Source organism: Mauremys reevesii, linkage group 4, assembly GCF_016161935.1.
Source record: "Mauremys reevesii isolate NIE-2019 linkage group 4, ASM1616193v1, whole genome shotgun sequence".
NCBI classification, from domain to species: Eukaryota; Metazoa; Chordata; order Testudines; family Geoemydidae; genus Mauremys; species Mauremys reevesii.
The window spans coordinates 119,769,946-119,788,455 of record NC_052626.1 but is presented as its reverse complement, the minus strand read 5'-3'; the positions used below and the strand labels follow the sequence as shown (position 1 = coordinate 119,788,455).

General features: G+C 48.2%; 1 protein-coding gene and 1 non-coding gene across 2 annotated transcripts in view; both read right to left on the bottom strand.

Moving 5' to 3' along the window:
* Positions 1 to 18,510, bottom strand: part of LOC120404793 (zinc finger protein 850-like) — a gene marked incomplete at its 5' end in the record, with an annotated part of 508,632 nt that overhangs the window by 111,112 nt on the left and 379,010 nt on the right. The gene's annotated exons all lie outside the window — the stretch shown is intronic.
* Positions 1,966 to 2,047, bottom strand: TRNAF-AAA. The gene has a single exon. It is a non-coding gene; the product is annotated as a tRNA-Phe (tRNA).

The window sequence follows — 18,510 nt, the reverse complement described above, 5'->3', positions numbered from 1 at the left end:
GCTGTCGCCATCAGCTGGTCAGAGTAACCAAGGTGGAAGGGTGGAATTTAGGATTCTCCCACCATGGGGAGGTGCTGTTGGACTCATCTAGTGGGGGAGAGTCTGAAAAAGCTTCTCAGCTCCCAGAGAGGGGGAAGACAAGCTGGTGCCACACACACATTTTTCACAGGGAATCAGGACCCCTGGGGAAAAACTCAAAAGAAGCCCAGGCCCAGGAGTGTCAGAGAAGGTAATCACTGTTTGCCTTAAGAGGTGGGTAAGGGAAACCTGCAGGTCCTTAGATCCCTCCAGCGCCTGATAGAACCATTTGTGGGGAAGGGCTGGGGAAGCGGAGGAGGACAAGGAGAAGGGAAAAAGGGTTTGTAGCTGTTGTGCAATCACCATGCTGCTAGCAGAAGGGTCCAGGGGGGTTCAGCACTTTGGCTGCTAGTTGAGGACACAGAACTCACAAGATGGCAAAGCTCAGAGCCCCGTTACACGGAGTCAGAATGTGATCAGTGAGGGGGAGCAACACCCCTCCCTTGGTCTCTATGCCAGAGCTCCTATCAGCTCAGTGTCCTTCCCGCAAGAGTGGGCTGCTGAGAGGGTTGCAATGGGTTAAATGAAGGCAGAGGAGGATTGTTCCTCATGGGTTTTCTTTGTGTTGCTCTGTGATCCTGCTGGAGGAAGCCTCATTTGAGTTTGTCTCAGTGGCTTGGTTTGGGCTCAGGTTGTGACCCTGAGCACAGGGGTTCCTGCACTCTCTGCTCTTAGCCCCTCAGGGAGTGGACAGAGCCCAGAACACTCAAGAGATAGGGAAAAAAAGAGTTTTCAAACTAGCACTTTAGACCAGTCCACCATCTTAACACTACAAAGAATGTAACTTATCAACCCTAGTTTTCATTAATAGTTGATGAACTCTTTATGGAGGTCAAGATGGCACATCTCTTTCAACTCCTAGAGACCTTCTACAACACAGCTGATTTTTAGACACACTCACCCAGACCTAAAGTTACACGTTTCCTGGAGCTCCATGAGTTCTGAGGTGTTGTAATCTCCCTGCTCACATTTTAAGTGAACAAAAGATGGACACTGGCATTCTGAGAAAATAATGGTGAACCTCAAAATCCTGCCCTGGGAGCCAGATAGTTAAGCAACCAGCATACACAACCTCTACCATGATAGCATCCTGTCTGGCAACAACTCACTTATCAATAGCTGGGGTGTGAAATCCTCATTTATTTGTTGTTCTGTCATTGTAGTCCCCACTTTCCTATTGCTTGTCTGTATAATCTCCGTCTGGTGCTGTGATTGTTTCAGTCTGCTGTATAATTAATTTGTTGGTTAGTTACATTTCAGTAAAATGATTGGTTAAGATATAGCTAAGCTGAACTCAAGTTTTACTATATAGTCTGCAGTCAATCAGGAAGTCAATGGGAATGGGGGTAGGGGAATTGGAATTATGTTTTGGTAAGGGGAGGAATAGGAACAGGGAATGGGAACAGGGACACAGGCAAGCCCCTGTGGTGTCAGAGCTGGGAAAGGAGATACTGAGGAAGGAAATTGGAATCATTGCTTGCTGGAAGTTTACTCCAATAAACATCAAATTGTTTGCACCTTTGAACTTCGTGTATTGCTGCTCTCTGGTCATGCGAGAAGGACCAGGGAATGGGAGGGTGATGGGATAAACCCTCTAACAAGTACATCTTTCAGGGTGTGAAAAACCCCAGAACCAGTATAATTAAGCTGACCTAAGCCATGGTTAGTGCTAAATGAAAGGAAAGACTGTTCTGCCAATGCAGCTATTACAGGGATGGAAAACCCCTCCCCTCACTGTAGCAACTGTCTTCTCCACAGTGCTATAGCAGTGTCACAACAGCATTTTAAGTATAGACAGCCTCAGAGTGAGAGCAGATCTGACTCTAGTTTGGGCTCCATGGATGCTTAGGCACTAAGACAACAGCGATGACAACACACTAATGCTCCTGTAGTTAGCAGGATTTGAACCTGCATGGGGAGAACCCAGTGGATTTTTAGTCCATCGCCTTAACCACTTGGTCACAACTACTTGATGTGCAGCTGCTTTACTACACAATGATTCTGTTCTCACAGAATTGTCACTTCAAATGGCTCAAACCAGCTTCCCCAGCACACTCATGGCTGTGCATTAGTGTAAGTATGTCCATGGCTGAACAGCAAGAGATCCTGCCCATTTCCCTTCTGGTTGAAACACGATTAGAGTGTGTTTGTGGTTAACAACACAGTCTATAGACTGTTGTTCATTCCCCACACTGACAATTCAGACAGTCCCGTTCCTATTTGAATCTCCACCATATTATTCCAATAGCCAGGGTCAGGATTTCTCTGGGGCACTGAAATATTTCAGGGGGTTGGTGCGTGAGCTCAGCCTTGCATTCCACCCTTGATGTTTCATGGACTAACAGCAGCAGCATAAAGAAAGAGCTGAGTCAATATCTCCTGTCAGAGGTGAAAGTGGCCGCGTCCCCTCTGTCTGACTATTGCCATTGCAGGAGAGAAGGTTTCAATGGAATTGAATGCCCTGGCTCAGACAAGAGACACAGGGAGGTTTTCCTGTTCATGGATCAGTGCAAAGGAAATTGTGTCTCTGTGGGAAATTGAGGAGGGAAATGAAATGTTCACATGGTGGCCCAGTGCCTTAAGGAATGTGGGTGAAGGACTCAGGCTGAGGAATTATTTAACGGGAATTTGTATCAATGTATTGCCCTGATTAAAAGCTATGTCTGTAAGGCGGCCAATGTTAGTACCTGCGTGGAGACACCCGAGTGGGTGTCAAGTCCATTACCTTAACGAGGGGTAGTTGATTATTTTATCAAGATCCAAATTTCTTGGTCAAGGTCTAGTCAATGTCTAGATGCCAAAGAAAATAATACACTGATGATAATAAGAAGTATATAGAAATATTTTGCAGTCACTATGGGCATAACTATGATGATTGTTTCATGTTTCACTCTTTATATCTGACACCACCACTGCCTTTCCCTTTAGTCTTGTAGTTTACCAAGGTTAAAACTGAACATCTCTTCAGATACAAGGGAGTGTTTTTGTTCATTCCTGCTAGCTACACAGGGGCTTGATGTAGCTGCTTTCAATCCTCCGGCTCTGCTGGAATAAGTAGCATTTCAGGCTGTCACTGAAATGAAGAAGGGAGATCATTTTTTGACAGGTTATGCCTCCTCTTAAAGGTGTTTGTGTGGCTGGCAGCCCTGGTTCCCAGGTCTCTCCTGAGGGAAGAAAGTTTCTGTGAAAAATACTAAAACTTTTAACAGAGAGGAGGGAAAGGCGATGGCCACATGATGGGGCCAGTATGTACCACAACATGGTTCTTTTATGTAGGATGACTCTGAAAACTGACTGATCTCCACTCCCTTGGATTTGAAGAGATGTTTAGTAGTGCACTTGGGAACCTATAAGGCTGAAGCAATTTTATGGATGGTGACACAATGATTGAAGGGTTATTTAATGTTGTAGAAATTGTTAAAAACATTTAGCTTAAACTTGGACTGCCTGTTATTAAAGGCTGGTTTCCCCATGTCAGTTCCATAAGCTCTGCTAGAAACACCCTGGGTTCTCTCCTGCCTCAGTGGGAACTAAAGGGAATCGTCCCCTGCTGCCCTTGGCTCCAGGCTGGCTTTTCTGGGGAGGGGACATGGAATTGGTTTGTTTGCTGTTGCAAAGGGAGCCAGGCCAGTTCTCAGGGAACGAGAACTCCCAGCATCTTCCCAGCCCAACCCAGGCTGCTGACCTGTTCCAGCCTCTGTTCCCCTGGGGGCCCAGCATGTTTGACTCTAGAGCAGGCCGGGAGCAGCAGCTGAGGCAGAGGACAGCCTGGGCCGGGCAGATGCTGGGAGCAGAGCACCAGAGGCCTCTGCTGGCTCCCTCCTCAGCAGCAAACAATCAGTCCCCACCCGTACCCTGGGACAGCAGCCTGGAGCCAAGGGCAGTGCTAAGTGGGGGTTTCTCTTTTTCCTCTTCCTGGGGTGAGCAGGGACCTGGGGGTGTTTCTCGCAGGGCAGTTGGAACTGAATTGGGAACCAACTTTTAATAACAGGCAGCTCAAGTTCAGACTAATTTTGTTACAATTTTCTTTATAATGTAAAATAATTCAAAAGTAAACAGGCAGGAATGATTGGAACTCTTTTCTCCCAGGCATAGAAAGAAACAGCTTTTTGGCTTTTCATGATACGGGAGTCAGGTTCGTTCACTGTGCAGAATCAACGTGCTCAGAAGCTTGTTGTGTTTCATTTCTTAGGGAGGGAGTTTAGCAAGCGAAAAAGGTAAAATGGCAGTGGAGTATTACCCTGGACTCATTGGCATTTCTCCATTGGTCTGTCTGCTTTGGGGCAGGGACAATAACACATCCTGCTGCATTTGTTATTTCAAAGGGCGGTTTAGGATTTTCATTCTCACACATGGTGCATGAAGCAGGACTCAACCCTCGGTGGAAACTAAATGAGCTGCCCACAGATTCTGGCAGCCACAATGAGCCATTTGATGTGAGAACCCAGACCTGTCCCTGTCCCAGAGGGAGGGGGTCATCTGTGATGGGCTGGAACACTGACCTATCAGCTCTTAACTCCCAAACTTTCAGTAACTCTATTATCAGTGCCTGTGAGTGTAATTTAAACACTAAAAAACAGCCACCCTGGGCTAGACCAAAGGCCCATCTAGCTCTGTGTTTTGTCCTTTGACAGTAGCCAATACCAGGTGCCCCATGTTGTCAGTGTGCTACCGGTATGGTGCTCTGCCATTGTGTCCAATGTCGCAATAAACCTAGTCGACGTGACTTTGCATCTTACTAGACTCTGTGGTTTTGGGGGGTTCTCGTCGGGTCTGCTGTGTCAGCTATCTGCGCAGAGCTGGGACAGCACACAGAGGGAGCACACACATGCAGCCGAGTGATATCAACATTGGAGAAAGCAGAGCACCATACCGGTAGCACTCTGACAACACCCCAAGAGTTACTCAACAAGGCACCACTGGGAGCTGAACCCAGGATCTCCTGTTTACAAAACAGATGCTTTAGGAAGATAAACCATGATAACTGCCTGTGACTAAGACACAGTGTCTGCCCATACCTGACTCCCTGCCATCCCCACTGGGGCCTGACAAGCTCTGCATGTGTTTGGATTCTGCAAAGCAGAGGAGCAGGTGAGGTTTTCCTTGCAAGCTCTGTGTGTATGAATCTTTGGCCAGGTCTGCACTACAAAGTTATTTCAGCATCATTATGTTGCTCGGGTGTGTGAAAAAACACACAACGCTCCCTCAGTCGGCAGTTTATGGCTGGTGTACACACTGCAATGCCACATCTGGCGACAAAACTGCCCTGTTTTGGTGACAAAATAAAACCACCTCGACGAGAGCTTTTTGCAGCAAACTTAAAGTGACAAATTGTCAGTGTAAATGCTGCTGCTCATTATATCACCATAACTCGCCTCCACCAGTATGCCACCATGCCTGCCGTGAACTCTCCTGCCCTGCATTCCTGCTACAGAAGTTGGGACCCTCCCCTTTCATAGCTCCAGAAAGTTCTGATAGCTGAGCTGCTATCTACACTGGGATTAGGTTGATACAACTGCATTGCCAGCCTAAGTAATGTAATTACACCAACCTAATTTTGTAGTATAGACCTGTCAAAGAATCACACACACATCTTGGGAGCAAAACTTCACCTGCTCCTCTGCTTTACAGAAGCCAAACATGAGCAATACTTGTCAGGGCCCAGTGGGGCTTGGCAGAGAGTCAGGTATGAGCAGACACAATGCTTTAAGTAACAGCAGGCACCATGGTGTAACTGGTTAAAACACCTGTTTTGTAAACAGAAGATCCTGGGTTCAACTCCTAGTGGTGCCTTGGGGAGTGGCTTTTGGGGCACCTGATATTGGCTACTGTCAGAAGACAAGATTCAGAGCTAGATGGACCTATGGCTTAAATTACACTCACAGGCACTGATAGAGTTACTGAAAGTTTGGGTGTTAAGAGCTGATAGGTCAGTGGTCCAGTCCCCTCAGTGTGGTTTTACCATTTCCACTTGCTAAACTCCCTCCCAACCTCTATAAAATTACAGTGCAGACATATGGGCTTGAGCCCAACCTCTGAGGCCCCATGAGGGGCAAGGGTTTCTGAACGCAGGCTTCAGCGTGAACACAAATATCGGCACCACAGTTTTTAGCCCCTCAGCTTTACGTCCAGGAGCCCAAGTAAGATGACCCAGGCCAGCCCTGCTGCCATCTTTATCCCAGGAGAGATGGACTCTAAGGGTATGTCTCCATTGCAATGTAAGCCCAGGTGTGGCATGCTCTGCTCAAAGCAGCACCTGGAAGCCCCATCTTCACCACTCTCATATAATGATGACTTGGTTTGTACAAGGTCTGCCTTGTGAGGTATGATTTCAAAAGTCTTGATCTGTTGAACATTAATATCTTGTTGGATTGTGTGTGCTCGCATTGGTTGGGAAGTTATGAAGTTTTGCTCTGTGTGCATTACTGAAATATGTTATGAGGTTGGGAAATGCCCACCACCAGCCTTTCAGGTGCGACAATGGAGGAGCCAGATTCACTGCTGGCCCATTGAAGGTATCCACACTCCCAAGGACTATCCCAGGAACCGTGTACAATGCAGACTTCTCTGAGATAGCACGCGACAATGGACACTGCTTGACTCACATGGCAGCAAAGGAGCTTCCTAGCAAGTTGGAAGAAACTATGAAAGAGGGGAAGAGACATCATGACTTGGCCTCTCTCCCCTACAACTCAGCAGCTGGAAACACCTGGAGGACAAAGACTGAACTGATTCAGAAAGCAGAAGAGAATAACAATAATACATTCAAACCAAAGTCCCCAAGCAGACTAGTACTGGTTTTTCAGCAGAAAATTTTCAGTTTGGGGAATTTTGTTTTCTCAGTCAGACCTTGCCAAGGGAAGCAGGGAGAAAATGTTTAAGTTGCCTCCTTCCGAACAGCTTGGCCTAGACACTAGCTGTGGGTCACTGTTCTGGCCTTCTCGGTTTGAGGGTATTTTAATAATTTGGGCAGGTCCCAGGGTGTTTGGGGGAGATGATGAGGATGTTACCTTTTGAGATAAAAACTAAGGGTATGTCTACACTACCAGAGTAGTTCGATTTAACTTAACTCGAATTTGTGGAATCGACCTTACAAAGTCGAACATGTGTATCCACACTAAGGACAGTAATTCGACTTTGTGAGTCCACACTAATGGGGCAAGCATTGACATTGGAAGCGGTGCACTGTGGGCAGCTATCCCACAGTTCCCGCAGTCCCCGCTGCCCATTGGAATTCTGGGGTGAGCTCCCAATGCCTGCTGGGGGAAAAATTGTGTTGAGGGTGGTTTTGGGTAACTGGCGTCATTCAACCGTCACTCCCGCCCTCCCTCCCTGAAAGCGCTGGCAGGAAATCTGTTCGCGTACTTTTCTGGTGAGTGACAGCGCGGACGCCACAGCACTGCGAGCATGGAGCCCGCTGCGATCATCACTGCACTTATGGCCGTTGTCAACTCCTCGCACCTTATCGTCCACCTCTTGCATAGTCAGATGCTGAGAAATCGGGCGAGGAGGCTCCGGCAGCGCGGTGAGGACATGAAGTGTGAGAGTGGCACAGACCTCTCACAAAGCACGGGACCCCACGCCATGGACATCATGGTGGCAATGGGTCATGTTCATGGTGTGGAACGGTGATTCTGGGCCCGGGAAACAAGCACAGACTGGTGGGACTGCATAGTGCTGCAGGTCTGGGATGAATCACAGTGGCTGCGAAACTTTCGCATGCGTAAGGGTACTTTCCTTGAACTGTGTGAGTTGCTGTCCCCTGCCCTGAAGCGCAAGGACACCTGGATGCGAGCAGCCCTGACTGTGCAGAAGCGAATGGCCATAGCCTTCTGGAAACTTGCAACGCCAGACAGCTACCGGTCAGTAGCGAACCACTTTGGCATGGGCAAATCTACCGTGGGGGTTGCTGTGATGCAAGTAGCCCACGCAATCGTTGAGCTACTGCTCTCAAAGGCAGTGACCCTGGGAAACGTCCAGGTCGTCATAGATGGCTTCGCCGTGATGGGATTCCCAAACTGCGGTGGGGCTATAGATGGAACTCACATCCCTATCCTGGGACCGGACCACCAGACCAGCCAGTATATTAACAGAAAGGGCTACTTTTCAATGGTGCTGCAAGCACTGGTGGACCATAGGGGACGCTTTACCAACATCAACGTCGGGTGGCCGGGCAAGGTTCATGACGCACGTGTTTTCAGGAACTCTGGTCTGTTTAGACGCCTGCAGGAAGGTAGTTTCTTCCCGGACCACAAAATAACTATTGGGGATGTGCAGATGCCTATAGTGATCCTCGGGGACCCAGCCTACCCGCTGATGCCCTGGCTCATGAAGCCCTATACAGGCGCCTTGGACAGTGACAAGGAACTCTTCAACTACCGGCTGAGCAAGTGCAGAATGGTGGTGGAGTGTGCTTTTGGGCGTCTCAAGGGGAGATGGCGAAGCTTACTGACTCGCTCGGATCTCAATGAAACCAATATCCCCATTGTTATTGCAGCTTGCTGTGTGCTCCAAAATCTCTGTGAGAGCAAGGGGGAGACCTTTATGGCGGGATGGGAGGTTGAGGCAAATCGCCTGGCTGCTGATTACACTCAGCCAGACAGCCGTGCGATTAGAAGAGCCCAGCGGGAAGCGCTGTGCATCCGGGAGGCTTTGAAAGCTAGGTTCCTCAGTGAGCAGGGTAACCTGTGACTATTAAGTTTGTTCCCCCCCTTCCAACACACGCTTAAAAATAAAATACATGGAACTTTGTTAATTAACACCGTTTTCTTTATTACTGATTTCGCGGTAAAGGGTTGAAACTGGGACGCAGACTGTGGTGGGTAGGGTGTGTAGTGATGTAAAGACCGCTTCTAAACTCAAGGAATGACAGGCTCCTGCTCCTAGAGCGGTCCGCAGTGGCGGACTGGTTGTTTCAACGGAGCCTGCCACCCCTCCTTTTCGGGACTCTGTGTGTGGTGGCTATGTGACTTTGTGGCGGGGGAGGACAGTTACAGATCCCCGGCTGCATGGCTCTGTGATCCAGGATTAGGACCGCTGCATAAGATCTCTAACCGCCCTCCCCCGCCACAACGTCACATAGCCCCCCCCCCACACAGAACATGAAAACCACCTCCCAGACCGACCAGGGTGCCTACTGACTGCACTGTGTGTGTGACCTGCTGCTGAACCTGCCCCCGTGTCTGTACCCTGGTAAAGGTGACTGTCCTGTCCAATTACCAACCCCCTTCCCCCCCTTCAAACACAGTCTCCTCTAAAAGAACATGACGGAAACAGTAATTAACAGAAAAGTATTTTTTATTATCAACTAGACAGTTAGGGGATGAAACTGGGACGGGGGCTTGGGTGAGGCGGGAAGGAAAGGACTTATCAAAATTTTGGGAATGAGAGCCTTCTTGTACTTGAGCACTCTGCAGGGGTGGAGTGACAGTTTTCACGGCCCCTGCCGCCCCTCCTTCTTGGTACTTTGGGTGAGGGGGGTATGGGACTTTGTGGCGGGGGAGGGCAGTTAGAGATAGATTGCAGTGGGACTCTGTCCTCCTGCCTGTGGTCCTGCAGAACATCCACAAGGCGCCGGAGCGTGTTTGTTTGCTCCCTCATTAGTCCAAGCAGCGTTTGAGTCGCCTGCTGGTCTTCCTGCCGCCACCTGTCCTCCTGTTCGCTGTGTGAGTGCTGGTACTGCGACATGTTCTCCCTCCACTGGGTCTGCTGGGCCGCCTCGGCTCGGGAGCAGCCCATAAGTTCTGAGAACATCTCGTCCCGTGTCCTTTTCTTTCGCCGCCTAATCTGCACCAGCCTCTGTGAGGGAGATGCCGGGGTAGGTCGGGAGACAGTCGCAGCTGTGTGATGGGAAAAAGGGAGTGAATTCCTTACAAAGATACATTTTTGCGAACAATGAACATAGTCTAGTCTGTCTCTGTGAACAAGACCATGCATAGCACCTATCTCATGCGCACTCAGGACAAGGTTGACTTTTCGGCCTTTGCATTCAGTGCCTGGGGTCTTGCAGTGGAGATCAGACAAGCGGGGCAGGACAGCAGAATTTGTGTAGCAGGCAGACATGGTAAGCCGTAGACTTTTGGCTGCTTAAAACTTAATTTATAGCAGTGCCCTCCTTTCATGGTCAAAGCAATGCTCCTAGCGTTGGCCAGTTCCTGCTGCCGGCAATCCGGAAAGCATGAACTTTGCCCCTATCCCACCCCCTCGTGGCTGTCCCCGGGAAAGATCCCTGTATGCTGCCCCTGTCCCGCCTCCACCGCATGGCTGTAAACCGCCGGTTACAGTTATGTAAAGGAACAGGCAAGCAGTCCCAATACTAACATTCCCCTAATTCAAAGCAGGTCACCATGAGTGAGATCACCCTGATGAGGATCAGTGACACAGATAAAGACTGCATGCTGCGCGAAAGCCAGCAAAAACCAGGGCCCTATGCCGCCATGCTTGTCGAGACAATGATACCCGAGTACCTGATGATAGCTTGACGTGGAAAAGTGTGCTGCCACGGAGGACGCAATAAGGCCGCTCTCCCCAGGAACCTCATGCAGAGGCTTTTCAATTACCTCCAGGAGAGCTTCGTGGAGATCTCCCATGAGGATTTCTGTTCTATCCCCGTACATATTGACCTTCTTTTCACATAGTTAATATTCCTGTTCTGTTAAAAATAAATGTTTACATGTTTAAAGCACTTACCGACTGATCCTTCCCCTGATTCAGGGTCCGGGTTAACGGCTGGGGAGGGTTGGTAGGGGATCTCCGTGAGGGTGATGAAGAGATCCTGGCTGTTGGGGAAATCAGCGCTGTAAGCGCTGTCGACTGCCTTGTCCTCCTCATCTCCTTCCTCATCTTCCCCGTCCGCGAACATCTCCGAGGAACCGGCCGTCGACACTATCCCATCCTCAGAGTCCACAGTCAGTGGTGGGGTAGTGGTGGCGGCCGCACCTAGAATGGAATGCAGTGCCTCGTAGAAACGGCATGTCTGGGGCTGGGATCCGGAGTGTCCGTTTGCCGCTTTGGTCTTCTGGTAGCCTTGTCTCAGGTCCTTGATTTTCATGCGGCACTGCGTTGCATCCCGGCTGTATCCTCTCTCTGTCATGGCTTTGGAGATCTTCTCGTAGATCTTCGCATTCCGTTTTTTGGAGCGCAGCTCCAAAAGCACAGACTCATCAGCGCAGACTCATCAGCACAGACTACACAGCGATCAGATCCAAGACTTCCCAGTCAGTCCATGTTGGGGCCCTCTTTCTATTCTGAGATTGCATGGACACCTCTGCTGGAGAGCTCTGCATCGTTGCCAGTGCTGCTGAGCTCGCCATGATGTTCAAATAGGAAATGAGATTCAAACTGGCCAGACAGGAAAAGGAATTCAAATTTTCACAGGGCTTTTCCTGTGTGGCTGGTCAGAGCATCCGAGCTCGGACTGTTGTCCAGAGCATCAACAGAGTGGTGCACTGTGGGATAGCTCCCGGAGCTATTAGCGTCGAATTCCATCCACATCTACCCTAATTCAACATGGCCATGTCGAATTTAGCGCTACTCCCCTTGTCGGGGAGGAGTACAGAAATCGAACTAAAGAGACCTCTATGTCGAACTAAATAGCTTCGTTGTGTGGACGGGTGCAGGGTTAATTCGATTTAACACTGCTAAATTCGACATAACCTCCTAGTGTAGACCAGGCCTAAGACAAGTCAATTCTTCTTTCTCAGCCTTAGCTTCTCCCTCTTTCAAGTAGGGATAATAATGATCCGCTCCTACCTACCTCACAGTGGGTGGAGGATGGGGATCCATTGGAGAGTGTCACTGGGAGTAGTGCATAATATGAGGTGTCCTATCACGTTTACTCCTATTAGATTATGACATAATAGAATAGCTGAAATAGTCCATTTGATTTGTATTTTTTTATTTTGAAATTATTAAGAGCAGCAACTACTTAGCTCAGACTGAAGCATCTTATCTATTGTTTGTGATCTAAGTGTTTCCTCCTTGTGTGCGATGCGACAATTTAACACACTCTGACAAACAGGAGATGCTTTTGTTTTGCAACAAAATATTTTTGCAAAGAACTTTCATCCCACTTGTTTTGATTTCGAGAAACAAACTGGTTTAGTCTGAAGGGTATTTTCTGACATAAACGGTTTCAATGAAATTTCCCCACCATCTCGATTCCTGGGCTCTATCCCTGCCTCTGGCGGGTTTTGCTGTTTGTTAGAACAGGAGTCAGGACTGGTGGCTTCTCTTTCTGGTTCTATCACTGCCTTGCTGTGTAGGCCCTTGGGTAGGTCACTTCCCTTCTCTGTACCTCAGGCTCCTCCCCATCTGTCCAATGGGAACAGGGACAATTCTTGAACTCTGGGCAGTAGTAAGCCTGAGTGAGATAAGGGGCGTTGAAGCCCTCTGTGAAGGAGAAAGGGGAGTTTCACGGTGTTTAGCACCAAGGAATTCTAAAGTTTGCTAAAATGTCTAGTCTGCAGAAACAAGAAATGGTCGGGGCCAAACTTTTTAACCACTGCCTTTTTTAAAGCCCATTCAGGGATGTGAGTCCCTGTCTCTTAGGTACCTGGGGTTCTTTGCCAGCAGAAGAGAAGAGGTTCCTGCCTCTGTTTTTGTGGCCTTAACAAACCAGGTGTTGTGCCCCAGTTCTCGTCTGAGATCCCTGAAAAAGAACATCTTTCCATCCATGAACAAGACAGGACCTATCTTTCAAAGGGGAACAAAGAGAACTCTGGGACATACAGACTAACTAGCCTCACTTCCATAGCTGGAGAGATACTGGAATATATTATAAACAATCAGTTTGTCAGCAGCACCTACTTTGGTTCTTAGGACTGGTGAGCATGGATTTGTCAAGAACAAATCATTCCAAACCAATCCTCTTTCCTTCTTTGGCAGGGTTCCAAGCCTAGTGGAGGTGGGTAAACAGTAGATGGGATCTATCTCGGTGTTACTAAGGCTTTTGACACAGTCCTGTAGGACAGTCTCACAAGCAAACGAGGGAAATTCGGTCTAGATGCAATCAGTGTCACGTGGGTGCAGAGCTGGTTGAAAGCCCAGACTCCAAGAGCCCTTCTCCATGTCTGGCTGTCCAATGGAGAGGGTGCACCTAGTGGGTCCGGCAGGGATCAGTCCGGGGTCCGGTACTATTCAATAGTTTCGTGAATGATTTGGAAAATGGAGTGGAGAGCATGCTTCTAAAATTTGCAACTGACACCAAGCACTTTGGAGCACAGGATTGGAATTCAAAACGCCCTTAACAAATTGGAGAATTGGTCTTCTTGAGTCAAACTCCATGGCTGGGCCCCTCTCTCTAGACTGGGCTGAAGTGAAACCCCAGAGCCAAACACTCCTCCTCCTGGGCAGTGCACTCCGACCTTGAATGGTCAGATGCTGCTTAGCACTGTCAGAGCAGCTTTGGCTAGGGGATTCTCCCAGCACTTTCCAATAGCGGGAAAGTATTAAATCCCCAGCAATGGAACTCTGGAGTCCTGACTCCCAATCATAGAATCATAGAATCTCAGGGTTGGAAGGGACCTCAGGAGGTCATCTAGTCCAACCCCCTGCTCAAAGCAGGACCAAACCCAACTAAATCATCCCAGCCAGGGCTTTGTCAAGCCTGACCTTAAAAACCTCTAAGGAAGGAGATTCCACTACCTCCCTAGGTAACCCATTCCAGTTCTTCACCACCCTACTAGTGAAAAAGTTTTTCCTAATGTCCAACCTAAACCTCCCCCTCTGCAACTTGAGACCATTACTCCTTGTTCTGTCATCTTCTACCACTGAGAACAGTCTAGATCCATCCTCTTTGGAACCCCCTTTCAGGTAGTTGAAAGCAGCTATCAAATCCCCCCTCATTCTTCTCTTCTGCAGACTAAACAATCCCAGTTCCCTCAGCCACTCCTCATAAGTCATGTGCTCCATCCCCCTAATCATGTTTGTTGCCCTCCGCTGGACTCTCTCCAATTTATCCACATCCTTCTTGTAGTGTGGGGCCCAAAACTGGACACAGTACTCCAAATGAGGCCTCACCAGTGCTGAGTAGAGGGGAATAATCACATCTCTCGGTCTGCTGGAAATGCCCCTACTTATACAACCCAAAATGCCATTAGCCTTCTTGGCAACAAGGGCACACTGTTGACTCATATTCAGCTTTTCGTCCACCGTAACCCCTAGGTCCTTTTCTGCAGAACTGCTGCCCAGCCATTCGGTCCCTAGTCTGTAACAGTGCATGAGATTCTTCCGTCCTAAGTGCAGGACTCTGCACTTGTCCTTGTTGAACCTCATCATATTTCTTTTGGCCCAATCCTCTAATTTGTCTAGGTCCCTCTGTATCCTATCCCTACCCTCCAGCGTATCAACCACTCCTCCCAGCGTCATCTGCAAACTTGCTAAGGGTGCAGTCCACACCATCCTCCAGATCGTTAATGAAGATATTGAATAAAACCGGCCCCAGCACCGACCCTTGGGGCACTCCACTTGATACCGGCTGCCAACTACACATGGAGCTGTTGATCACTACCCGTTGAGCCCGACCATCTAGCCAGTTTTCTATCCACCTTACCGTCCATTCATCCAGCCCATACTTCTTTAACTTGCTGGCAAGAATTCTGTGGGAGACTGTATCAAAAGCTTTGCTAAAGTCCAGAAATAGCACATCCACTGCTTTCCCCTCATCCACAGAGCCGGTTATCTCATCATAGAAGGCAATTAGGTTAGTCAGGCATGACTTGCCCTTGGTGAATCCATGCTGACTGTTCATGATCACTTTCCCCTCCTTTAAGTGGTTCAGGATTGATTCCTTGAGGACCTGTTCCATGATTTTTCCAGGGACTGAGGTGAGACTGACTGGCCTGTAGTTCCCTGGATCTTCCTCCTTCCCTTTTTTAAAGATGGGCACTACATTAGCTTTTTTCCAGTCGTCCGGGACCTCCCCCGATCGCCATGATTTTTCAAAGATAATGGCCAATGGCTCTGCAATCTCATCGGCCAACTCCTTTAGCACCCTCGGATGCAGCGCATCCGGCCCCATGGACTTGTGCTCGTCCAGCTTTCCTAAATAGTCCCAAACTAATTCTTTCTCCACAGAGAGCTGGTCACCTCCTCCCCATACCGTGCTGCAGAGTGCAGCTGTCTGGGAGCTGACCTTGTCTGTGAAGACAGAGGCAAAAAAAGCATTGAGTACACTAGCTTTCTCCACATCCTCCGTCACTAGGTTCCCTCCCTCATTCAGCAAGGGGCCCACACTTTCCTTGACTTTCTTCTTGTTGCTAACATACCTAAAGAAACCCTTCTTGTTACTCCTAACATCTCCGGCTAGCTGCAACTCCAAGTGTGATTTGGCCTTCCTAATTTCACACCTGCATGCCTGAGCAATACTTTTATACTCCTCCCTGGTTATTTGTCCAATCTTCCACTTCTTGTAAGCTGTTTTTTTGTGTTTAAGACGAGCAAGGATTTCACTGTTAAGCCAAGCTGGTGTGGAGGCCAAGAATTAATTAATATAGGTTTGAAGGGATCTTAATGTCTGTTAGAAGTTAATGTGACCCTGCATGCTGTAAGGTATGTGGTACAGAGAGAATTGTGTGAAGAGTCATTACGACCTTGTGAATTGCAGTCTTGTTTTCTGTTCTAGTATTGCAGACAAATAAGATAGCGAATAGGCTTATGTATAAACAAATGCAAATGTTTATCTTCAATGTCTCCAAGTATGCTAACCATTGTCTGCTAGAAAGGTATAAAGATTGTTATGAATTGTTTACTAATTGAGAGAGATCCGTCCGGGACAAGGGGCAACCCAGTTCCTGACACTCTCTCCCTCTTGTGTTCACTAGAGAATTAATAAAGTATTTTGATTTTGCTGCTCCTAAACAAAAAGCGAGAACTGAGTTTTTCTTCAACAATTTGGGGGCTCGTCCGGGATGGCAACGCCCACGGACACACAGACGGCTACTATGGATCGTTCCCCTTCGAACCCCAAGGCGCCACAATAGAGGTAAGAGACCTTTTGAAATCTCTATTGGGGTTTCGGAGGAGGACTGTCTGTGGGGGACGTCTGTTTCTGCTGGGCTCACGCCATCTGAACTTATTGACTGTGCAGCAGGATCAAATGCAGAGTGGTATTGGGGAGAGGCCCCAATAAGGTTAGTTTATAGCAGTACTGGGAACTGCTGAGTTGGCCAACAGGTACATGCATAAGGTAATGCATGAGGTAATGCATAGGTAAATGCATTAGAATGCACCGGTGCTGAGGGGTTTTTGTTTTACCGCCTCAAGAGGGGTTGTCATACCGCCTCATAGTATTGGTCCGGACCAGGTAACGATGCATCTTGGTTAAAAAAATAATAATAATAAAAAAAAAATTGAAAATTTAAAAAGGTTAAAAAGGGTTAAAAAGAGGAAAAGAGGCCTTGGTGTGTGTGTGTGTGTATACCTGTGTGAGTGTTCGTTACTGGAAGACGCCCAGATTGCCCTGTGAAGCGATTGCTAATGATCAGGAGTAGTCTAACGCAAGCCCAGTAACTAGTGGATCTTTAGGAGATCCGACCCACGGTGGGCTGACTCAGCTTGGCATAGTCCGGCGAGGAAGCTGCCTGGGTCTAGGAGTGTGTGAACCCATCTTCCCTCCCCTTTCCCTTCTGTGTGGGCTACTGACAATCTGATCGTCTCCCTGGAAGCAATTAGAGTACGCGGCTTTATCTCCCGGAGATGGAGTCTTTAGCCGACGCTCTTTGCTGAAAGGAGATGTACGAGGGTCGTAGTCTTTCTTGTGAGTCTCTCCTGTATGTGAGTACCCTGTAGGGAGGACTCCTTAGATTCTGGTCCGCGAGCGCGGACAGGGAACCCCTCTGAGTTTGTGTGATTGGAACATGGGGGAGGGACAGTCTAAACTTTCCACCTTACCCCCTAAGGGTGCCCCTGCATATTACATGTACGTACATTATGGTCCTCAAACCTGCAGGTATTTAAATGATTGGTATCTATACATGCGTGAAAATTCATTTAAACAATGCCCATTAGAAGGTACCTTTGAATTAGATAAACTTACATACCTCAGAGAAACCCTTAAATCACACGCCTCTGCTGTGCAGTGCGAGCAGTTTCTGTCTTGGTGGGAGGAAGCAACAAAGAGACTCCATAAGTCTCGAGTGCGGAGTCTGAAGGACTCCCAAGATAAATTAAAAACTGAAGTACAGGATTTAAAACTTAAATGTAAGACATCCAAATGTCTTCCTGCCCCAGTGCAGTCCTCTGCTTCTCTTTATCCCCAGTTAGTTAAGCCTGACAGTGAGGAAGAGACTGCAGAAGACATAGTGGATTTTTTTAGCAGCATTCCACAGCCGCTGCCTGTTCCTCCCACTACTCCCCCTTCTCGGAATGTACAGGCAGTGATTGTTTCGCAGCCGCAAGTATCAACTGCACAAGTTGTTCATTCTCCTTCTTCGGAAGAATTATCTTCTTCCTTACTGACTGACACCACTAGTCCTGTTAACCCTGCTTCTGCTGATAACAATGCCGGCTACTTTCTTAGAAGCACGACACAGGCACTCCAGGCTCCTTTAAGAGACTTGCCTGGAGCTGGGGCTGTAGGGGGGTTGGTTAAGGTACATGCCCCTTGGACGCCTGGAGATCTTAGAAACTTGGTGAAAGAATTTCCTAAAATCAGGGAGGAGCCGGTAAAGTTTAGAGAAGAGCTCCAGACAGTGATTCAGTGCTATAATCCATCTTGGGCAGATATTAATCAGCTTTTACGAGCAGTACTGCCAGCTGAAGTTCAGCAACGGCTTAACAGACAGGCAGCTTGGCCTGATACCGACCCTGGTATTGCGAATACTTTGACAGAGGCTAGGAACCGTCTTTTGACCTCTATTTCAGAAGTTTGTCCTAAGAAAACAGATTGGACCAAGATTGCAAATTGTAAACAAAATAAGGGAGAATCCCCTGCTGATTATCTTGATAGACTAACAAAGGTCTTTGAACAGCATTCGGGAATTACTGATCCAGCTGATAATGCCAGGGAAGCGGTAGGAGCTGCTTTTGTTCAGGGACTCTTGCCAAAGGTTCAGCAACCATTGAGAACTATTTGTATTGGCTGGCAAACTAAACCCCTTTCAGAATTGGTGACAGTTGCAAATCATTGTACGGCTTGCATAGACCAGAAGAAAGAAACTAGTGAAACAAAACTTATGGCTTTACAGTTACAAACTTATCAGCTCAGGGGTCGTGGGGGAATGAGAAGAGGACGGGGACGAGCTCGTGGGCGAGGTATGGGAAGGGGTTCCTCATATCCTGCCCAGAATCCTGCCCCGACTGGGAGCACTGCGTGCCACTTTTGTGGTCAGGAGGGTCACTGGAGGAATGAGTGTCCAAATCGGTTAGCTCAAAATCCTACTCAGTTCCCAAATCCTGAAGCTCCTGTTTTTTCCCCACAGGGAACCCCTTACT